Below are 24,782 nucleotides of genomic sequence, written 5' to 3' on the forward strand. Positions count from 1 at the left end.
TCACTTTCTGCCTCAACATGTGGTGCAGAAATGAAGTCAGCCTCATGCTCTTTTGCCAAAGCTGAGCCTACGGAGAGCACCGATTACAGTGAAAAACTTGAACTATGCTTGCGGGGGGACCCCTTTTGCTTTTTGATATGCAGGAGCCAGGAAGTCACTAAGTGAGAGCAGCCCTCTGAGCGGTGATGCCTCTGAAAAGCAAAATCCATCCCGGTTTCGAGAACAACACATTCAGCTCCACTGGCCAGGCTAACAGAAGGGTAAGTTATTTTTCCCACAATTTGGCTAAAAGTGGCCTAACTACGACCATTACTTTATCAGAGTTGTTACCTTTGCAGTTGTAAACAAGAAAGCCTTGCCAGTTTTCCACTCAATGGGAAAATTCTGTGTGCTTTGATAGCAATACACCAGGGACAGCACATAATGGAAATGCTATCACGGAGTGCCAGCTCAGAAAGAGAGGAAAATGGCTGAAGAATTAACTCACAACTGACTTTTTTCTCTTTTTCTTCTTCTTTTTTCTTTTTTCTTTTTCTTTTTCTTTTTCTTTTTCTTTTTCTTTTTCTTTTTCTTTTTCTTTTTCTTTTTCTTTTTCTTTTTCTTTTTCTTTTTCTTTTTCTTTTTCTTTTTCTTTTTCTTTTTCTTTTTCTTTTTCTTTTTCTTTTTTTCAAACAGCCTGACCTGTTCAGAGCTGTATTTTGGTCCTAATCCTTTTCCTGCAGCAGTGCAAAGCTATGCATTTGGCCCAAATAGACCGAGTCCTCTTTAATTCAGATTAATTACTTGCTGACCAACAACAATTGATTATTTGAAACAAATGCAGACTTTACACTAGACATTTGTGGTTTCCCTAGGGCTAATTCCTAGATTAAATCATAAATGTTTATACTCTGGGATGAAAAGTTTATTTGAAGCTAGGAGGGAACGTATCCAGTACGGACATATCCCCCAGCAGCCACCATCTAGGCCGTATGTCACTCCTTGGACAGCTGCCTACATTCAGGAAAATGCTCGTTCATCTTTTTTTAATAAAGTTATACCAACATTCGTCACTCGTTAGAGCCTCGTGCGAGCCTGTGGATGCTGCCACCAAAATGCTTAGCTTGGGAGAGAGGGGAGAGGACTGGCATCTCCGTCCCTCTGGTTCATCATCCTAACCCTTCCTCGTTAACTCACTTGCAAGGCATAATTCTGCACGGGATTTGCTGCTGTTTGTTTTGTTTTCTTCCAGGCTGTTGAACTCAAGTGGTTCAAGTGCAGAGCCGACACATGAGTGCCAGCGTCACTGCATGATGCAGAGTGGGACCGTACGGTGGCCATGGGTGGGACCTCCAGCTTTGGGGTCACCAAGCAGTTTTTTGGCTCTCCAGGACTTGAGAAAGCAAATCCTTGGGAAAAAGGGTGACAATAAGGATGTCCTCAGCCAGCACTGTCTGCAGGAAGCTCCTGGAGGCATGGGGATCTCCTGGAGATCCCACCACTGCTCCTCCAGCCAAAATGAAGGGAGACAAACAGATGGGCATCTTAGGATCCATCTTTGGTTTCACATGCATTTGACTCTTTTCCACGTGAGGGCCTGGTACATTAAACGATGACACCACACACCCATACTCTGGCCCCATAAATCTTGTATTTGCCTTCAGAGACAAAGCATCAGGGACATCCTGGGCATGGAGCTGGCGGTGTCCTGGAGTCAGACAGCAAGGCGTGGATTTGGATGCTGAGTGTAGGCACCTTAATAACACACGAGTCTTTTGTTAGTCACTTAAGCCTTTCATTGGGTCAAGCCCTAAGCATGTCATTAAGCTCCATTCATGCAATCAGGAAGCCAAAGCAATGTCCTGTAGAGTCACTGCCCCCACCTTGTCCCTCGTGATTACCTGTGAGGGCATGGTGAGCCATCCTGTCCAAAAATGACTTCTGCCAACTGTTTCACAGCAACTGGAAGTTAAGGTGCATGTCTGTGATTCACGAGCAACTGGAGAATCAACCTTCCTATTCCCCCTAGTCTTCTCGAACATTTGGTGTGCTATTTGAGCAGCTGTCTAATTTCTTCAGATTAAATTGACAGTTGTATTTAGACAAGGAAAAATCTAGCACAAGTGTCTTATTTTACAGATTCTCGTGTATTAGGAACAAATTCTTTATCTACTTCAGGTGGAAGTGGATCTAATGAAGAAACAAAAGTCTGAGCATTAGCCTTTGGGAGCAGCATTTTGTTAGCAAAAATAAAAAATACAAAAAACAGCTGTAGAGAGGGAGGTAGAGCCTATATCTGGAAATTATGGGAAGATTGCAGCCAGAGAAGAGGGAGGCTGAGGGCAGGATTAGCAAATGAATTTCCCTAACTCCTCTCCTACAAATAAGTCAGTGGAACGTGGCTGACCCTAATTCTGGGAATGAGGGGAAGCAGGCAGTAACCCTACCCATCTGCTTGCTTGCGGCTTGCTTTGCCCCTGCAATGCCCTGACCCCGCCAAGCAGGCATCCCAGCCTCGTCCCAGGTATTTAGGGAGCCCCAGAGTGCCAGAGCATCGTGTCTGTGTCCAGCTGGAAAGTCAAACTTCTCCTGCAAAATTCATCTGTTCGCTGCTACTCAAAAAATGTTCTTCCCAGGGTTCATTTTTTAGAGAACATATATCCCCATCCAAATGCTTTGATATAACAAATGAGTTTAATAACACTTCCATTCATTTACTGCTTGCTGAATGAACAATGTAATCAGTATGTCTGATAAAGGAAAGCGTTCAAGAGGGATGTTCGCACTAGGACAGACTTAGAAGAAATAGTATATACACAAGAAGCAATTTACTTTGGCTTTTCTTTTTTTTAGTTATGTTGCCTCCTATTCCATATGATGCAGTGCTGCCATTTGGAATATAAATGATTAATCAAATATGATTACTGATTGCTGTATTCATTTTTACTGAATCTGAGGAGATAAAATATATCTGCTATAAAACAGGACCATAAACTTCAGATACATCTCATACAGCTCAGGCAGGTAGAGAGAGAAGACACCTCTACGTTTGATATATATCCTGGAACTATGCATCTCTTATTCACACCTAGGAAAATTTTGCTTCAGGAATAAGTGCTCACTAGTTCAGATGTTAGGATGATGGGCCAGGTATAAAATGTTAAACCTATTGCATAGGATGAACACGTGCACGTTAAAACTTGGGGAGGGGGGAAACGAGATCACCAGGCACAATGCAGAAGCAGCACGGAAATACCAATCTCCAAATTTCCACCCATGACAGCTTTTGTGGATGATTTTGGGTCTGGGCAGAGGAACAGGCAGTGAGCCCCAGCACTCACGTTAACCAGCCTGAAACACCCAGGTGAAAGGACCAAAGCAAACACTCATCTGTAGTACCAATATAACCCCTCAGTTTAGTCTGAAACACTCAGCCAAACCACAATATTTTGAGAAAGAGAGGATATTTAAGTACCCACGTCCTTCCAGCCAGTAAAACAAAATAAAATAAAATAAATGCAGCACGCAGCCGGTTATAATGGACAAACATTCCTTTTTGGAAAAATTTCCCAAGTCAACCATTAAATTCAATACATTTTTCCCTGTTTGCTCTGGGCTTCTAAAGAAAGGGTAGAACTCAGGGGAGGACAGGGTAACTGAGGAAATGAGATAAAAAAGCTACAGAAATTGAATTTCCTTGCAGAGTTATGCTTCCATAAGCTGCATAAACTTTCTGTACTTAAACAAATACTTTGAGGCTGACAAGTTTTTACATTTCCAGTGTAACTAACGGTGGCCTTTGCCCTATGTTGTGACTGTCCAGGAATCTCAGAAAATAGCTTGTACATTTGCATCCTATATAACACCTTGAGATAGACAAAATAAAGGGAAGCACAAAATTCTTCCAGACATTCTGCAAATACCAGAGCCTTATAAAAAATGAAATTTACAAATGATTTTAAATATATATAGAAGAAGAACCTTGGTCTTTTTGGTGACTGTACCACAAACACCTCTGTTTCTTTCAGTGTCAATGCTTGACTGATTCTGCCTGGACAGGCCACATATAAGGACAAAAGAAAATAATGAGGAAAATGTTTCAGATGCCTAGGCTAGAAAATACCAACCTGAATATCAGCTATAATAGCACTAATGCAGTATTTTCAGTATATACAGTTCTGCTCTCTCCTGGAGTTTCCCACGAGGCAGGTGTACTTTATATAGAGCTCCATTTAGGACAAAGAAATTGTGGCATACAGCAGTTAGGAGAGTTGCCTTTGATCAGAAAGCAGTTCATTATTAGAGATGAAATTCACCGCAAAGCTCCTGATTCCACTGCTCCCATCCATTGTCTGAACAGGAAGATAAATAATTCTGCATTTATAAAATGAGAATTAAAATTATTTTTGCTACAAGTGATTTTCTCAGTTCAGAAATATTCTAAAAAATAAACTTAGTCATCAATTTCTTACCTGATCTGTAATCTGAATGAATGATAATAGCCATCCCTTAACCACTAATGCCACATATGTCTTATGCAGCAGCATGGAGTCTAACAGCATCAGCTCTTGACAAGCAGAGATGGATAAAGTCTTACCTCCTTGATCTACCACAGCCAGCCTTTGGAGAGTTTATTTTTAATCCCTTTCCTCTCTATTAAATGAACAGTTCAAATCAGATGGATTGCCTTAAACGTATTAATTTATTTTTTCCTCCATGAGACTCCTTTATAAAGATCTATTTTCCATCCCTGAAAGAAAAAAAGGAAAAAAAAAAATCTAAATAAAAGCAAACAACAAGCATCAAGGCAGGATCTGTGATTTATTCAGTCTGGTCCCTTCCGAGGGTCCAAACAGCTGCAGTCTGCCAGGAAGGCATCTCACGGTGCTGGAGAATCAGTTCTTCACTCAAAACTGAAGCACAGAGAATTTAGAGCCAAATTAGCTCCTTTCATTCAAAGAAAAGACAATGAATCATCACTTGTTTACACACAGTCTGTCTTACTCTGCTCTGGGTAGAGGAAGTGCTTTCACCCACACATCGCTCCGCCTGACCTGTTCTTGTTCAGATTTCGTTGTCAGATGTCCTTGTCATCAACAACAACAGGAACTAAACATGGTTTTGTAGTATTTAAATTGTTTCATCCAGACTGTCAATAATTTTTTTTTTTTTAAAAAAAGACACTTTAAAGTTAACCTCCTCAGCAGAAAGAGGATAAAACCCATCATCCATATAGATTTTTTCCCTTCGCTACTCATACTGCGCTCTGCAGTGTGGCCTTCAGCTCTGCATGGCTGGAGTTAATTACCTTTAGCAGAATTTTGCTGTCCCCTCACTTTTATTGTTCAAAGTAAACTCTTTCATCATAAATTATGACCGCCATAAACTGAACCACGGAACTAAGATGATGATTATTGCTACCACCAATAATGAAAAAAGTTATCTACCGTACTGGAACAAATCCCACAGCCTTTTAAGTTTCCTGCATGAATAATCTCTTATGTGCCTAGTTTAAACCTTTACTAACATTGTCTCCCAGTTTTGAGAGCTTTCAGAGTTTGACAGGGTAGTTTTAATTTATTGCAGCCTAAAGATCTTTACAAGACCGGGAAAAACAAGACTCCTTGTCTAAATGGCAGGGAAGAGACAGCTGCAGGCCCATTACCTGCTACGTTTGCAAATTCTGCGCTAGCTGATGATACTCACAGGGGCTAAAGCCCCTTCCATGCTGCTGTTTTCCCTCTCCTCCCTTCCTATCATCTCTTCTCGGTGGCTGAAAACAATATTTTCAATAAAACACTGCCATCGGAAATAAGGGAAATACAGCGGAACGAAAGGTGAAAGTGTATTTTTAGTGCACTGACCTGAAAACTCAAACCAAATCGAACTGATTCATTTATAGTACGAAGAGATTTATGTTATTTGTGCTGGCTGCATGCATACTTCTGCAGTCTCTCTTACCAAGAAAACACCATCACTTCAACTGCTTGGAATAGCATCAAGTGAATTCTGTGGTAAGAAGACGCATACGCAATAACTTCACTCAGATATGAAAGCAGTTGTAGTAAAAAAAAAATATTATTACTTTATAACGAGGCATTACTTTTACTGGAAACATTGGAGAGCGTACTAGAGTAAGTGGCTGTGCATCTCCCCAAATTTCTTCAATCTACCTAAATTTCTTCAATCTCACATAAAGAGGGACAAAATTGATGGGAAAATCACTTTGGGAAAATGTATGAATAAAAGTAATATTTAAATAATTCAGTTCTCTAGAATGGTCTCTGAAGTCTTTTCCCCATCATAGTGAAAAATGTAACATCCACTTGTAGCAGCCTATAGATGAGGACTGTACTAAGAGACATTTAAATCAGGATGTGATTCCAACAATTTCCAGCTTCCCATGCCTCAGACAGCACTTCTGACATGGATTGAGGTTATAGGAGGTGTAATAAATATTCAATTTATTCAAGAGCTTACATAGTTTTTAGACTATTTGCTACCTAGTAGCAGAACCTTTCAAAGAAGTGAACTTAAAACAAGGAGAGAAACCCAGCTCTCCCACATGATTTCCATCTTTGCAGGATTTGTGGAAAACCAAGTACTTTGCATCTACTAGTCTAAAATTCAGATGTAGTGGACATGGATTGGAACAGAAGAGTGTTTTTAAATAGATGGAGATGTCCCCAGAGATACATGGTTCTTGGGACTGCAATATTCTGGCATCTGTGCTTGGGGGCAGGGGTCAGCAAACCTCAAAAGCTGTTCTTATGGGTGGTATCTGTAAAAAAGAGCTTCATACACCCACTTTTTTTTGGAGGGGAGGGGGACACTGAACAAGAGATATCCATAGGGTAAAAGGTCCTTTCCAAGGTCAAGTGACAAATGCCCCATGCAACACCCACAGCACTTCCAGGGAAGAGGGAGTCACAGCCCTGTTCCTTCCCCTATAGGTCCCCCCAGCACATAGGTGTCAAAAAATAAAGACCGGGCCTTCAAATGTGGTCAAACACAAGAACCACATTTTGAAACATATATTTCTGCACAATCTTTATTAGAATTTTGTTTTCCCAAAGTACGAGGGCAACAGTGTTACAAAAATAAAGCCAGAAAGATGAATCGGAATAAAACATTTGGGTGGAAACACTGAGTTGTTGCCATGACTAAAGGGAGCTAATTTATTTACTTATACATTCTTTGTAATCTCATCTTCTCCCATGTGACTGCCAGTGACTCACAGTTTGTTTACTGATGAAGAAAACATGCTTTCTGAGATCTATAAATGGAGGCATCTTCTCCGGACAGACAGCATTCCTCCCACGCAAAAAAGAGGCTGAGCCTCCTCTGCAAGGCCAGCCCCACGGACGAGGCTGAGCATCTTTGGGGTCGGCAGGGCAGGAAGAAGTGGCAAGGCACCTGCACAGGTGCTGCCCATAGGGACCACTTAGGGCAAATAGTACGGCTTGGGCTTGTTTCACTTCTCCCACAGGGTTTCCCGACCTTGGTGGTTTGGGGACTTTCTGGACAGAGAAACTGCCTAGTAATGATGCTAGGAGAGCTGTAAGGCCAGTAGTTCAGAGCCAGCTCTGGTGCGCTCTGCTGCTGTAGGAGGGTTCAAGCCTCCTGAAGGCTTTTGTGGGCATGGGCTGCTTCTTAGGATCAGCCAGGTTGGGCCACGTGATGTTTTGTCTGGTTGCATTAACAACCCTCTGCATGGGGCTTAACCAGAGAGAGAATTATCTGCCTCATTGGCACCATAATGCACGAGGCAAACTACTTAGCAATCCCAAAAGAAAACAAAACAAGGAAGTGCATAGTTTCTAGTTCACAGATTTCTACAAGGATGCTCCAGCTTCCGTACCGAGGCCAGTCTGCTGTACTTCTGGGCTTGATGTATGTCTTTTCAGACACCACGACTGAGTAATGCAAAAGGGGAGATGTTTGCCATGTCTCTCCTCTCCTCTCCTCTCCTCTCCTCTCCTCTCCTCTCCTCTCCTCTCCTCTCCTCTCCTCTCCTCTCCTCTCCTCTCCTCTCCTCTCCTCTCCTCTCCTCTCCTCTCCTCTCCTCTCCTCTCCTCTCCTCTCCTCTCCTCTCCTCTCCTCTCCTCTCCTCTCCTCTCCTCTCCTCTCCTCTCCTCTCCTCTCCTCTCCTCTCCTCTCCTCTCCTCTCCTCTCCTCTCCTCTCCTCTCCTCTCCTCTCCTCTCCTCTCCTCTCCTCTCCTCTTTTTTTTCCACTCACATCCCCATTGCGATAAAGATGAGCAGAAATTGAAATCTAAAGATGTTCATGGGATGCTTCACGTTAGCAAAACAGAAAATTTTCTGTTGTTAAAGAAAAGAACAGAAGTTCATAATTGCTAACAAAGAAAGCCAGCAAGAATCACTGTGGTAATCTGCCAGCATCTTGGGAATGAAGAAGGGTTGCCTATAGGCGTGTCATGAGAAAAGCTGCTACTTGATTGTTTGTCTTTCAAAGGGACTTGCTGGACCTGGCTCCAGGAGTTGTTAACTGGCTGTGTACGTTACCAGCAGCACGGCCAAGCACGGCTGTCCCTCTCTGCCTGTCCCCAGGCCACAGCCCAGTCCTCCGTTGGAGGTGACGAAGAGCCGCAGTCATTTGACGCCGTGGCTTTGCATCACTCTAGGCCTCCACTTATTAAAAAGTAACAAAACTGCTTGCAGGTAAACACATGAGATCATCAACCCTCCCATTAATTAGGAGGGAGTGTTCCAATACTAGCCATAATCATCTCAAGCGGATACGGAAGACCAGCCTCGTGGTAGGACTTAATGCAGCAGGGAAGCTCTTAACACCAGGAGGTAACGTTAGTCATCTGGGAAACCCTGAAAGGCCTCTCCAAAAGTAAGGCTAGGCTGCTGTCTGCGGCTGGAAAACAAATGATGTGCTGTGGGCTAAGTCACGGCACGTGCCCAAGCCCACAAATTCTGTTCATTGCTTGGCTGTAGACTGGCCTTTGACAGCCCACTTCATGGTGCTGCAGCTCGGTTCCTGTACCTGTAACATAATGCAAAAGGAGAAAGTCCTGGATTCAGAAAAAAAAAATAAAAATGAAATTATTGAATATAGATGCCTAAGTCAAAAACTGCAGCTTTGAAATCCTCTGTCTTAGGCACCAGAAAAATCACTGATGCCTTGATTTGGCCAGTGAAGCCTTCCCCAGCCAAATCTGCAGGTGTAGCTCATGCCACTGTTAAGGTCCACAGTACTGCAGTGGTTAAATAGATTACTAGAAATATTTTTAGTCAAGATCTTAACCTGCACTAGCCTTACGGGTGCTTTTGTTTCATAGAAATGAGCTGCAAAAGCAGGAAGCCCTGTCAAGCACAGCACTCCAGGAAGAACACAGAGGGTGCCAGCAAACCTGACCGCCTCGGAGTATGGCGATTGAGTGCTTTTATGCGTGTTCATCCCTGAACCTTTGCTTACATGAAGATTCAGATGGACGTATATTTTATCTGTCTCTAACCTAAAATTCTCCAGGGTGATTGTTTAGCTTGTAAAATATTTAGATGCACACACCCACACATGGCCCATTTTGTTTTTTGAGTGAGGTTTGTATAGTTGTATGCCTAATTTGTTTGTGCAGCTTCTGTCACTGAATATTCAGATTGTAAATGGACATGCAAATGCTTAGATACAAAGATACCAAACTCACTTTTCCTCATTTTTTTGTAGAAACGAGAATGCATTTTGTCACACAATGAGTAGACAGCAGTCTGTGCTTTTTAAAGGGAAAGTGGGCACAGGAAGAAAAAAGTTCCAGTTACCCCACCACTAAATGCATTAAGCCTAAAATAAGTTGTTCTAAAAATATATGTACCAAAGCTGTAAGTGGGAACTATTCATAGTGGATGGCCACATTCTTGACCCCTGTCTGTGCTGGTTATAAGATAACTGCAGGAATTCCCAAGTTGCAATTAGAAGTGCTACTCCATTCTAGAAACACTTGAAAATGAAGTTATGGTTACTGTAGAGAGGTGCTTCCGATTTTTTTATTTATTCACTAATTCAAAAAAAAAAAAAGTAATTATCATATTCCTAGAGGTTTGTTTATGCTAAACTTCACTAGGGTTTTACCAGATACCTTACATAATTCCTAGTAAAAGCTCACATAAGTTTTAAACTTGCATTAAAGGAACAGATGAAAATAATGTCACAGTCAAGGTGCACGCAGAGCCTATATAAAAATATGTGGTGTTGGCGCATCAGCCAGTGCTGTGACTCATGTTAAACTGCGTCGTGAACACTACGCCACTGGGGTACAGCTATTGACTTTGAGAGATCTTTTGACTTACAATGCTCTATTGCTTTCTCCGTACTTAAGAAGCATGGTTTTCCAAATTCCTTTCTGTAAATTTGTAGATGTCATCCTCGTGGAATTCCTGACTGAATGCTCATCCTCATCTCTGCAAACCGCCTGTCTTCTAGTTGCGCTCTGCATCTCTCTCAAAGGAATCCCTTCCCTCTCCTTGGCATTTTATTTACCCTCAGATTTTTCTCCGCTTTCCCTCTGAACAACCACCTTGTGTCTCCAGAGGCCGGGAGGGAGAGCCAAGCGCTTTCTCTGTTTTACTAAAGGCCAAGACCAGAGGCATCAGTTGTGATGGACTAGGGAGTCTATGAAGTGTCTCCTTCCTCTTCTGAAGTCCATGGGACATTTAGGGTTGAGTCTAGGGGCTGCTTGTGCCAGCTGACATTCCCGGGGGAGCTGATATCCCTACACGGGGCTGGCAGATATGATACCTGCATCCTCCTGCATCAATGCCAAGAGTTTGAAGAGCTACTATGCCGGCTAAGTGTAGGTGCCTATACTAAGATTGGCTGACATCATTTTAGACATGACTTTTAGCTGTCAATAACTATATTGAACTATTTGTCCATTGGGGGAATACAGTAGGAACTTAAACATCCAACGTGTGTGCAGAGACAGGCATTTGGAGTCTTCATGTGGAGCTAACTCCTGCTCCAAGCTCTCAATTCAGTAGGTTAAAGGGAAAAACCTGGAGCATTTTGAGATGCCCAGGACCTGTCCCTTCCTGCTTGGCCTCCAGCTCTGTGCTCCAGAGGGACATGGGTTTCCTGTGGCATATCTGTCAGTTCTCAGTGCATCTCACAACCTCTGGGGCCATCAGGCCATGTCTGCATGTGAGCAACTGAATGAAGCCTTAAATCACTGCTGATTATAAAAGGACATTCAATATCTCTATCGTGTAGACACTTCCCTGTTCAAACCAGCAAGCTGAATCTTTCCCCACATCCTTTCCCCCATCTTAATGTACTTTTCATTTGCTCTGACACATAAGAAATTATATGCAATTCTATAATACTTCCTTCAATATTATGGATGAATTTAGTCAGGGCAGTTAATCTACCAAATATTTTCTTGCATGCTTTTTTATCAACAGCTAAAATGTTGTCGATTCTTCTTAAGTGCCAGCACTCCACCTTCATTTATCTTTCTATTAAAATAATAATAATAATAAAAGTTTGAAAATAGTTCTGTATTATTCCTATTTTGTAACAATTTATTTCACTTCCATCTATAGAAAGAGGCCTGCTTCCTCTTTGGTACAGTGTTCATTTTATCTGATGCCCCTTTGGCTATCCTTAACTCATTCTGCTTTCTTGCTGTTTTTGTCTTTTCCTGTGGACTTTAATCGAGTCTGACAAGCAGTCTTTCTAAAGGCACACTGTCTGTTTCCTTCTCCATTTTGTTTTCTCTTTCATGGGGACTGCAGACAGATATGCTGCAAATGCAGTTTCTTTTAAAGTTCTCCAGCATTCCTGTAAACTCATGTTTAGTTGTTTGTTCAAGTGCTCCATTGCATCACAGCCACTAGTGGTCTTAATACCTTCCAAATTTGATTCCACACCTCTTACCTCCTGTAGTAAACATCTAATCCAAAACTTCTGGTTATTGGTGTTTGTCTCCTATACAACAGATTGTTTTGGTTTTGCTTACTTGAACTCGTTTCATTGTGAGTGCCAGGATCAAACTTTCCTACTCCTCTCACATACCTAATTCCCCTTCGCTGGACAGAAATAACTCAAGGCTGACATCTTCTTTGAAACAATTCCAGCTGTGCCAAACCCAAAAACACGAGGAACTTGTAGATCAGCCTTTCCGTATATAACTATGTGATCCTGGTTAAAAAAGGAGCATTGGAGGTCAAGAAATCATGGAAGTAAGTTAGCTTTTATTTGTGTTCAGGTCCTCTGAGTATACAGGCCATCCTTTTATGCTTTTCACTGCATGAGGGAGAGAAAAAGAGGTAGGCAGAGGGATGAAGGAGGGAGAGAGGGAGAAAGGAGAGGGGAGAGAGGGAGAAAGGAAGGGGGGAGAGAGGGAGAAAGGAGGGAAGGAGGGAAGGAGGGAAGGAGGGAAGGAGGGAGGGAGGGAGGGAGGGAGGGAGGGAGGGAGGGAGGGAGGGAGGGAAGGAAGGAAGGAAGGAAGGAAGGAAGGAAGGAAGGAAGGAAGGAAGGAAGGAAGGAAGGAAGGAAGGAAGGAAGGAAGGAAGGAAGGAAGGAAGGAAGGAAGGAAGGAAGGAAGGAAGGAAGGAAGGAAGGAAGGAATTTTTAAGTAAAAGGACAACTCTGACAATGATGTTTTAAGACAACTTTGAAAGCTCACATTAAAGTTAGAATGGTTAGCAGCACAAAGGCTCTTTATTATATGAATCGTGATGCAGCTGTGTCTGCAACATAGAAATGCCTTGATATTTGCAGTAGCTATAAATGTCACACCACAGATGTCCCCCTGGGGTGGGGTGCCCCCTGGTCCCGGTATTCCCAAGCTCTGTGGTTGTCAGTCCCGGGATTGCTCAGATTCCCTCTCCTCCAGCCAGGCCCTCACTTCCCACTTGTCCCCCACACCCGTTCATTTCATATTCCCTATTAAAAACAGCCTGACTCCACATACTCTGCCATCCCCTTTCCTGACCTTATCACACTGTTAGCACTCCCTGCCCCATCCCTGTCTGCTGTGACACCGTGCCGGGCCTAGGCCGCATGCCCACAACCACCCCACCATGGCACAGCCCCATGGCCTCTCTCCTCTGCTGGGACCCCCCCAGTGCCATGGGGGCTGCTCCCTGCCATGGGGGTGCTGCCACGGGGAGGGTGCCCACCCTAGGGTGCCGTGCCAGAAAGCCCACGCCTGCAGGATAGACAGAGTCCGTGCTGCAGGTGGCCTGACACAAGTGCCTCACGTGCCAGAAAAGAAGGAAATTAGGGGGTTGGCAGCTATCAAAACTAATAGTGGCTTTGTGCGGGAAGCACTGGATAGAGGCGATATGAAGACAAAATGATAGGAAAACACCATCTTCGCGCAGTAAATCAATACTGTTAATATAACTAAGACCTTCTTGAAAGGCGAGGGCACAAATTTCTGACATTAGTTGTTGTCATAACAAGTGGTCCCTACAGCTCACATTTAAAAATTGACCTTTTCATCTTTCATTACTGCCATGGAGATCAATAATCTCATGCATGAGGAGAGCTACTGGTATCTGTAGGATGTCCCGAGGATTAAAAAAATAGAGTTGTACTTCCTGCACTGTCTGCCTGGGCACCTTTCTGTGAGTCTTACAGAACAACCTGGGTGAATTTCTTCTATGGTGCAGAGACGGAAGATAAGACGAGAACTCATCATCATTCATTCTACATAATTAATCAGCTATGATAAAAGCTTGATGAAGCAACATTTGCAGTAATGCAGACTTTAAAAATAGATTGTATAATTCCCTCCATGTCTACACTCATGCAGAGTGCTATGCAAATGCATAATCACATCCCTTACTCCCACACACATGTACTCGTAGGAAGGCTCGCTGATACATACGGGAATAAAACACACATTCCCATGCAAAATCATGCTTGTTCTGAGGTGTATAAATTAAACATGCTAACATTTAATATTTACATTGTTTTCATCGTTCTTTTTAACCACATATTTCTGTATGTGTTTACATACCGTGCCATCATAAGATATCATGTAAGCACACTGGTATCCATATATCAAGCTATCAAGCTGCAGAGACATGAGATGAACACTGCTGGTGAGGGACACAATGTATGTGTTTAGATGTATCTTCATTACATACAAGTGTTCAAAAGATTTTTGTCCTCCCTAGGTATATATCACCAAATAATTGGTTCAAAGGCATTTTTAGTTCCTAATTATTAGTCCTATATCTGAAATCTTTCTTTTATCTCTATATACATATATGTATAAATCCATATTTTCATTTGTGCTTGTACCTATACACACAAGTGTGTGTATATACACAGCATATAAATACCAACCCAAGCACAAAACTTCTGCAAGAGGAAGACAGCAGTGAATCCGACCCCAAAACGCCTTACAAAACAGGGCAGCCAGCTTATGCAACCTGTGTCTGCAACTCACCCTAGGCACAAAGGGCTGGTTCCCAGGGGACACGCTGCTGCTGCCAGCAGTGCCTTGCAGGCAGGTTTGCTGCACGAGCAGCATCAGCCGCGGCAGAGTGGGGATAAAGTCACTGAAATCGCTGACACGGCTCCTCAGCTAGAAAAAGCCCCGTGGTGGCCCAAAAAGAAAAAAAAAAAAAAAAAAAGAAAGAAAAAAAGAGCCAATTTCTTTCCTCATCACGTCCTAATATACACCGCTGTCATGTCTTGGAAGAAATTCAGGGCTTTCTCCTGCAAGAAATAGCAAAAAGGAGGATAAATTGCTTTATCTTTGGCAGAAGTGGAGCAGGCCTTCAGTTATATCCCCAAAGCTGCTCCAAGGAGAGGATTTCCTCGCATGCATTCAGGCAATTATTTCACACTGAATGAGGAGCAGAAACGTTTCTGCTTTGTGACTGAGCCTCCCCCGGGGTCCTCTGTTGCAAATGCCTGGAGCCTGCCGTGCCTGGGGACAGGGCTGAGGGCAGGTCTGCTGTCGGCAGCCCTTTCCTCCCCCAGGGTCACACTTCCTTCATCAGCATCAGTTTTTAGAAAGGCGAATGGGCAGCCAGCACTGATTCTGCATGCAGGGTGACCATTTTAATTCTCAGCTCCACATTTTCCTTCTAAACTCTGATATAGCCAGAGGTCAAGCACAGCCCTGAGTAACAGCAATGAGGCATTCGTAAACTGAAGGACAAGCAAACTTCCAGCACCGATCTAGTTATAATTTTGTACAGCAAAAGTTTGTTTTCCTAACTATCTGCTTACACTTATCGGCATCAGACTTTCAAATTTACTGGGGCACACCCGTGGTGAATACTGTTTTCTGCAACTTTTATTATTCTGGAGATTGAATCCCAGCAGAACATTAGAAGAATAAAATTGGACTTGTAAACTTTATGTCCTGAATCCACCCACATGTAATTGAAATAAATACTTGGATGGTTCAGTTCCACTTAACTGAAACTCATATTGATTGTGAGGGTGACAAATATTACACAAATATATACATATACATATATATATATAAGTACATATGCAAAGATTTGTCGATCCTTTGCATCTCTAAATGATCTTTACCTGAATTTTCACATTGATATGTAGCTTTGAAAAGTGGAAACATTTTCATTTTTGCTACACTCCCATGTGAAGACTAGCCCTCAGCATGGATTTTTACCAGAACTACAGCATCAGACTGACTGCCACATTGCCTTTAAGTGTAATAATTAGTTTCTTGGTATATTGAAAGCACTTGGGACAGAGGTCAAGGAAGGGGAGAGAGTTGCTCTATTTTCATGGACTGGAGGCAGAACAGATTTGGCCAGCTGTGCAAAGTCACAGGGCTGGCAGTACTGCCACGAGTAATTTGAGTGGGAGAGGAGCCTGCTCAGCACTTGTCCATTTCCAGGTGCTTTCTGCACCTACGTGCACAGGCTAACACCACAAAGAAACTGAGTTTTTGGTACATTGCTGTGAAGAGAGTGGAAGTTGTAGGGAGTTTTATTTGTAAAATGGATGAAAGATATTTCCCAAGACACGAGGCTTTGCTGAGACAAGAAGAAGCCATACGGAGGAGACAGGAGCAGCCCGCTGAAGAGCAGTGTGCTTGCTTTCAGCAACAGGGATGTGTCTGGCACAGAGGGTGCTGCTGCTTGTCTGACACCAAAGTGCCCTGTGGGATCTGTAACAATGGGGGCTGGGAAAACAGGGACCATTTCTGTACAGAGAGCATCCTGCTTGTGGCACAACCGCTGCGGTTAAGGGAAGAAAGGGAGACAAGAAACACGGCACATGGCAGGAGAGGGAAGAAAGCTGTATTCCGCGAAGGCTTAAAACTCAGAGACATTGGCTGGCTGAGACACCCTGCCTGTGGACGTTTCTGAGCTCTCATTTCACCTTGGCTAGTCGGCGGCACGCTATCGCATCCCAGCACACCCACCACAGCCCTGGCGCTGCCCAGGCATGGCACCCGCGGAGCAGCTGGGGCTCGAGTCACGAAATGCGTGACAGTAAAAACACAGCTGAAAGAGAAAAGACAGAGGCTTAGGAAACAATTAAGCTGCTTAAAAGCTGTGTGAGACTCTTGGGGGAAAACAAACGAAAAAGAGTTCTTACAGCTCTCAGCAGGGGAGCGGGGAGAGGTTTGCAGAGCTCTTTCTCGCAGTGCTGTGCCTATGACATTTTGCAGATGTGAGCTCACCTTTGTTTAAGGTCAACTTTCCGGAGCTTGAAGTTACTAATCCTGCTGAATAGTCAGGCCCCAAATGAGCTCCATCCCAAAGGGAGCTGTCAAGCAATGCTTCCCTGCTTAACTGATTAAGACCTGCTCCTAGTTTTTTTGCAGGCAATTGATGAATCTAGTAGTTGTCTTTCCCGTGCACGGTAGATCAATTGACAAGAAAACTGTTTAATGGCAAAGCTTCTAAATGCTTGTCTAAATTCTTTTTGCATTTTAAGAGTGGAGACAAGTTATTCAATCAAGCGTGGCACTTCACACCACGGTGTCTAGTTAAAACATATCAGCCTCTCTGAAGAAAATGCTTCGGGTCATATTGTGGACAGAATATCCTGAGGAACATTTAATGTGACAGGCTTTGTCATCCAATATCTATGAGTTTTGGTTGGAAACGAGCTTGCAGAGGTGCTGGAAAATGCCTTCTGAGCTTGCAGGCATGTAGCCTGATTTGCTGGTTTAATCCCTAAGGGTGCTGCTGTGGTTGCAGCAGTGTGAAGGTGCAGATGGGCAGCTGGTGCCATACAGTAGCCCCAGATCTGTTTTCTGCTCAGTTGCTGGCTGCAGGCTTTGTTTCACCTCTACACAAGCATTTCTCTGGTCACGGTTTTGTTTGGCAATGCCTTCTCAGAAGGTCTCTGTGTTTTCCCTACCTTTACTAATTGGAGGCACAGTAGATTACACTCTTGCTGAATAGACTAATTTATTTCTAAGTCAATGCTCTTACACATTTATAAATTTGGCGTGAAGGAGAACTTACATTGGTCTGGAAAGTTTTCAACCATAGTCTGTTTTCCCCATATTAATAATCCTGTTCATAAATAAATTTGACTGATTTTTTCCTTTTTTTGCATTTTGGGAGAGTACCAAACTTTCCAGCACTCAAAGAAGCAATGTAAACAGTGCACATTTTGCCTCGCTGAGCAGGGCTTCAGTTCAAGAAGAGCCCATCTGAGTCATTGTGGTAATGGCTCTCAAAGATGGCATAACCCGGTCTGCTTTGAGATATTCAGAGCAAAAAGCAGGCTGACTCCAAGGTAAGAAACTATTCTCTCTGGATTGGATCCCGCTCCTCTTGTCAAGGAGTCATCTTGCCCAGCAGTCACTTCTAAACTGAGCATTTCGAGCTGAAGAGGCTGCCACCTGCATAGGGTCAAATAAAGCGGGGGAAGCCAGCCTTTTGTGTGCTGAGGTACGTGCCCTTCCTGAGCTCACTAACAGCAGAGTCGTGCTTCAGTACGCCGTCCTTCTGTCAGAGAAGCAGCAGAGGAAAAGCAAGCCTGGAGCAAAACCACAGGTTGCCCTTGGGATTTTCACCTTTTCTCATCATACCTGCTTGTCTAAGGCAGGTCGTGCTTTCCAGTCTTTCATGCTTGTGGGCAGCCTGAACTAAAGACCCCAAAATGCAGGCAGCTGCAAAGCTGCAAGCTGTTAGAGAGCACTGTCTATTGCTCCAGTCTGAATTGTGGCATTCCTGCCTTTAACTATCTTTCCCCCTCTCTGGCACTGCCATTTGTTAATAGAGGCTGCCTCGCCTTTTAAGCATTAACATGAAGTTTATTGCCTTGAAAGATGGGGTAAGACTAGTTAGTGTATGATACCTCACTCATATCTATTTAATTGAAAATGACCACAATTTCCCTGCAAATTTATCTGGCCAAGGAAACCAAATAGTCCCTTTCATGATGTCCCAGTTATATTTCTTGTGTGCTACAGGACAATAACAAGTCCAGAAAGTACTGCTCTATTACCATTGATCAGAGGCTGATGCTCCAGCTGCGCCTGCTGCCATGCTTCAGCCACCCTCAAGATCAGGACTGCTGTGAGTATCACTTAATAAGCCTTCTTACACCGAAGTTTTGTCAGCCGCAGACTCCTGCAGAGCACCAGCTGCCTCGGTATTTACTCTGTTTTACAACAAAAAAGTTGAGGCTGCCAAAAAATTGCCAGACAACTTCCCATTTTTGCACATGAAACAGCTGCAGCTACGTTCCCTTCAAGGCATGAAAATTGATCTGAGAATGAATTTGGGGTTTGGGGAGGCTTTAGGAAAAAAAAAATCTTTTTCTATTTTTGAAGTAAAAGAGGGTGGAAGAGTAAATACACTGAGCAAACCACTTCCCTAATATTCACTGTGCGGTTTGCTCAGACTTCTTTGGAGGGGAAAGGCAAAAGGCAATGGTTTGAACACATCTAAGAATATGTAGCCCAGCTGGGTGCAGGCAGGTGTGCTCCTCTTCCACCTGCATTTGAGAATATGCAAAGCAAAGGCACTCATCCGCACCTGTTTATGTAGACACATCCTGCATTTTGAAGCTTGAAATTTGGTATCAAAATAATCCCTTCTGTGCTGAACAGGTGTTTGAGGAGCTGCACACAGCTCGTTGTAGAGGAGCAGTCCTGAAAGCTAGGCAGTATGCGCCAGCTCTCTGGAGCAGACTGCAGGCTTTGGGCTGTTGGTTCAGCCTGAATGCACCCACAAACAGAGTGCATTCAGCTCACCTGTCTCGTGACATCAACCTACAGCCATGACCTAACACATCAACTTCCTACATTTCAAGGGAAATCAAAATGATAATAATAATGTAATAGTAATGCTGAATAGTGATGCTGATAGCAATATAATAACCACTATCTGCTGGGGCTGCCATTGGACTTATGCAGCATGAGATTTTGCTAGAATTGCAGTTTGGATGCAGTTTGGCTACACGTAGCCAATGAACTGAGGGGGCACAAACCACCTTGTCCAACTCATTCCCTTCCTTGCCTTGTTGATGGATGTTTTGTGCAAGGACTTGTTCTGATTGCTTGAGGCCCCAGTGATTTTGGCTTTCTGTCAAGCGTGTTACAGACAAAGTTGGATGCAAGTCATCCTGTTTATGAAACTGAGAGAGACCTTTATAATGACATGTCTACACTGTGGCAAGACAAAGGAACATCTACACTTCTAAGAATCGTTTTTGTTTTTTGGTTTTTTTTTGGGCTGAGTTTGTTTAACTGCACTGTCCCAAATCTTCTACTGGCAGTACTGAATGCCTCCTCCATGAGGTACCTTTCCCATGCACAAGTACTTACAGAGCGTGGCCAAGGTGTCACTGAGCATGATTAGTTGTCTCCAAGAGCCATTGGAGGCAAGCACTCCAATCATTCCATGATCCTCATTTCCACTGGTTTTCCATCCTGAATCAATTGGTGTCCTTGCTCTGACATCCCTCAGTATCTCCACAGCAAATACCAATAACAAACCTGCACACAACATTCCTCACGAGGCTTTGTTGATGTGGCAGGCAGGAGTAAACTCCTTTCCTACCTCCCTCCTCAACATGATTTTAGGCTGTTAATTGTTGTAAAAATAGCTTTTCTTCTTGTGTATTTTATGTAGATCTTTTCAGAATGCTTTTTTTTTTTTTTCCTCACTTAGGAAGACCTTGTTTTTCTAGTCGAGCTGATCCCTCACTACCCCGACCCTTAGTAGTTGGGCTAGATGAGAAACATGAATGCTGAAGGCTTTCTCTGCAGTCACTTGTAAGCTACCTAAATGTTTGGTGCCTTTAATTATCCCCAAAGTGAATGTTGCAACACGACCGCACCACCTGGATGGATGGCTTGGGAGCCAGAGAGCTGTGCTGGCTGCCTGTATGGTACTTGCAGGGCTTTACTTTGCTCCATAGCAGTATCTATTAGACACACATGCATATGCATTTCTGCAAGACAGCCATGCTAGAGCTCTCCAGGCTACCAGCTGGTGTGTCTCCGTGGTGCACAGCAGCTTTGATCCCAGAATCTCCATAATTATGTTACCGTATTGCTTCCTCCCAACTGCTTAGCTAAGCCGAGAAGCCATCTGCAAGACGCTTTGGGTCGGATGACGTCTTGCTCTCCCGTATCAGGTGGTGATGCAGGTTTGCTCCCAGCCAGCTCTGGAGCTTCCAGCCTCTCTCACCTGGCCCCAGCCTGGAGCTCCCCAGCTGCGGCTGCTGCACCACGGCACGGGCACCGCTCGGCTTGTCAACCAGAACGGGGTGCCTGCACGCCGACACCCGCTGCTCATCTGCTCCCACCCAGGGCACAGCAAGACCACAGAGCCGAGCAGAGCTGGGGTTGTTCCTTCCGTGCTGGGTGGTGCTTTCCCTCACTCAAAGTACCAGCTGCTTATCCTGGTGATGGGCATTTATGTTGGATTCTCTCTGTCACAAGGGCTTAAAAGCATGACTGGCTACTAAAGGGGCTTGCATGATACATAAAGGGAGACTACCCAGTTCCTACACACTTCTGCAGTGACAATATTTGTTTACTAGCTCAGGCAGGGAAACTGAACCATGTACATTTTCATTGTCTCATCCCTGCTCTGAAAAGCTCACTGGTGAGGGTTGTGTTTTTTTTTCAGGACAACACCTGAAAACAAACCTGTCAAAAACAGAGAGATTACGTGAGGGTGGATCCAGATAAAGAGGAGATTGCCTGGTTTTAAAACCCCGGGGTGAGAAATAATAGAAGGAATTTGGGGAACTGCAGCTCTTCAATCAATACGTTTTCTGTCTGAAAAAGAGAGAAAGAGAAAGAGAGTGAAGACGCGTGGAGTAGGAAGGATTGCCTTGTGGTTAAGGGTCTCAGGAGCTCTAGCCTCATTTCCTGGCTCTGCTCAGGCTTCTCGCATAACCTTGGCCAAAGTCACTCAATCTCCCCGTGCCACAGCTCTTCTGCTATTACATGCATCCCCATCTCACAGCATTGCCCCTCTTCTTCCTTCCTTCGCCTAACCTGCTGAGAGTGTAAAATCTCTGAGGTGCAGACTGCCTCTCACTTTGGATTTGTCTCTGTTTTTATTGTCTCTGGTTTGATTTGTTTCTGTTTGTACCCTATCCAGCAACCTCAGGCAGAGCCTATAGGTGATACCATAACACAAACAAAATAGCAACTGAGTTTTTGAAAGCTTCTGTGTTAAAAATAAAAAAAATAAAATCTGAAATGTTCTGCTTCTGATAAACTGGTAGTAAATTCTGAGAAAGATTGGCTTGTTCTGACAGTGTAATGGGTTTGCTGTATTGCAGACACTAACTGGCAGATTCTTATGGAGTTACTCTATGGATTTTTACATAACACATTTAATGTTGTAATCTTAGTCTGCTGCATTTAAATATTTGAACATAGTCCTATGCTCAGGGACTGTAAACTTAATTTTGCTAACAGTCAGCAGAGCCTTCCACAGGTGAAACTCTGGTGTAAGCACTAATCCCTGACATATGGCTGTTATCTAACTGGGCTCCAATTACCTCACTGGTGATATCCCTGTTGCTGGTAAGAAGCAAATTTCCATGAAGTCACACGGTATCAGTCAGAGGGCTCATACATTTGCTGTGCTAGTGACGTAATCCACCCGTTTAGATAACTGCTGTTCACTGTAGGAATGAATAAAGATTAATTCAGAACCTAATGTACATTGGTAAACAAGGAAGACAAAAAATACGAAAACTTCATTTTCATCCAGAGTGTTTGCTTTCTCTTATCAATAAGCTCACTAGCAATAAAGCTTGCTGCTGTTTCATTAGGGAAAGGGAATGCAAATCAGTGTGTACAGGTACAGTCACTGTTCAGAGTTTATAAACTATTGCTCAGACATACCCACAACATTTTCCAGGCAGTAATGGCTCTATTTCAGGTGAATTTTGTTGAGATCTTTGCTGCTGGGTAGAGGCATGGAGATCCTTTCTCAGTGCTGACCTTGACCCATGGCACATGCAGAGAGGGTAGGCTGGAAATGGAGGAAGCACGACCCAGGGGGACTGCCAAAAAATCTACTTTTCTCAGCTTGGAAAGGGGAGAAGCCTGGCTCAATGGTTTATAGGGTTTTGTTGCTTCTGTCGAGTGGGAAAGTGATCTAGTGACAGTCATGGCTTTCCAGTTCTGACACATCCCGTTCTGGAGAGATAACACCGCTACTCGCAGGCCTTTGGAGCCAACTGCAGGGATGTCTCCACCGAAGCCATTTTACAGTGCTTGTTCTGACACAAACCTGGCATTAACAGCTTAAAGCGAAGCGAGATAAAACAGTTCCTTTTATGTGCTTTATTTATTTATCTCCAGATCCGAGATAAGTGCCTGGCCAAAAACAAAATCTCGCGTGGCCCTGGTTCAGCGTCTGCAAACAGGAACCTGTGAGAACCCACCAGTCACCAACGCCGGAGTCTCCTTGCCAGGCTCATAATTAAATATAGATACGCAGGAGATGAAAGCACGCTACAGTGCTGAGACAGTTTGCTATCACAGCGCTGAGAATGAGAAGCAGCCAGCGCAGAGCCAACTGCGAGGAGTCAGTGGAGCTCATTTGCAAGGGAAATGCAAATCCCGAGCTGATTGCGTTCCCTTAAATGGGAAAGTGTGCTAAATCTGATAAGGGCGCTCCGAGGGCCTCCTGAGCGTGGGCTTGTCTCGGTGCTGAGTTTCTGTTCTTCAGTGGGTGAGGGAGTGAATGCTCTTCTGAAAGCGCGCACAGGTGAGAGATAGCAATTATTTCCCTCTACTTCTTCCACTATCTGCATAAATTATCATCTAGATAGCCTTCATATCTCCAAAGCACTCCACATATATTAACTAATTAATGCTCGCTCTATCCCTCTGTATTAAAGAAAGAATTATCCTCATTTTGCTAATGCTGAAATACAAGGAGGAAGATTAAGTGCCAGGGAGAGAATCCAGCTAAGCACTTTAGTTGCTGAAGTCAAAGGGACTAAAAATTAATCATATGTTTGAGAGCTTCGGTGGGCTGGGACCTCGGTCTTGCACAACGCTGAGCACCTTGTAGAATCAGGCGTGCCCAAAGCCACGGAGGAATGAGAATAATAATACAAAAAAAAAAGCAACGAATATGAGAACATGGCATGGAATTGCTCTCCAGGAGCCATCACGCAGACTCTGAAAGAAGCTGAAAGTCAGCTCTAGAAATGAGCTTTGCAAACTTATGCCCGTACAAGGTAGATATGAGAAATAAAAAAAAAATTAAAAAAAAAATAAAAAAAATAAAAAAAACTCCTTGAAACAAAAAGACATTGCCCACATGTAAATCGTGCATGTTTTCCTCATGGCCACATTTACAATGTGCTAATATACGAGCCTGGCACTTTCCAAAACCCCACTCTGTCATTACCTGCAGCGCCCATGGCAGAACGCATTAGCTGCTACCTGCACGTTGCATGCAGCTCTCGAGGAAGCTCGCTGCATCTTCCCACAGTCATAAGAGCAAACAGTGAATTTTGAAATACTTTTTCCTGGCTTCAGAGCAACATTGCCAGGCAAGTGATCTGACCGTCCTTTCCAGAAGAAATTAATTGAGAAAAAATATTTAGAAGAGCTGTGCAGACAGTGGTCTTTAATTACCTTCATTTGCATATATGTAAAAGAACTTTTTGAGAGGGGAGAGCTCTACCTGAATCTTTAACAAGTGCTTGTTTTATCAAGTTCAAGTTCAGGACTAAGCCCAGATCAGATACCCAACAAAATTTACATAGAGCAATCCCAGGGCCGCTTGAATGTGCCTTTCCCTCACCGATTTGCTGCAGTTTACTGATACTGCACAAGATTGCGAGTTACTTTTGTAAGCAGCCCTGAACTGCTCGTATTAAAAATCCTCCTGACTCGTGTTTGTAGGGAGCCTTATTTGGGGATAAATATTCATCAGCACCTGACTATAGTGAGCGGGGCATTTTCCTTTTCTCAAGAAATGGCTCTTTTGTTGACATTGAAAATAAACGGTGAGCTTCTGAACAGACTGGTCTATTGTAAGAGTTCCCAAAATTAGGCTAAACGGCTGGTGACTCATTGCTGGAATATTAATCAGAGCGAGATAAATGTGTGTGCAAAGCAAGGGACATGGCTTATCTGATTGGGTTATTGATTGATTTGGAATTAATTTCAGAAGGAGACAGGTGTTGAAGGGGGGTGAGACCCACAGCCATAGAAAACAGCCAGGGCTCAGCTCCGTCAGCCCCTCCTGGCGCTGATAAGCTGAGAAGAAAAACGCTTTCAGAAGCAGAGGAGGGATAAAGGAGAACAGCAGGGCAGGGCAGCTTGCGAAGCCTGGTGCTCGCAGGCAAACAGGAGGCAGCTTTTGTGTGTGCAGAC

At 43.7% G+C, this 24,782-nt stretch overlaps 1 long non-coding RNA gene across 1 annotated transcript in view; it reads right to left on the reverse strand.

Moving 5' to 3' along the window:
• Positions 1-12,441: 12,441 nt before the first annotated feature.
• LOC137855512 (uncharacterized) overlaps positions 12,442-24,782 on the reverse strand; it is a 69,916-nt gene continuing 57,575 nt past the window's right edge. Inside the window, exons 5-6 of the long non-coding RNA XR_011095779.1 lie at positions 21,938-22,063; positions 12,442-21,203 (exon numbers count right to left, since the gene is read on the reverse strand). This is a non-coding gene — a long non-coding RNA (uncharacterized lncRNA). The remainder of the gene's footprint in view (positions 21,204-21,937; positions 22,064-24,782) is intronic.

The sequence above is a fragment of the Anas acuta genome, chromosome 1 (genome assembly GCF_963932015.1).
Source record: "Anas acuta chromosome 1, bAnaAcu1.1, whole genome shotgun sequence".
Taxonomy (NCBI): domain Eukaryota; kingdom Metazoa; phylum Chordata; class Aves; order Anseriformes; family Anatidae; genus Anas; species Anas acuta.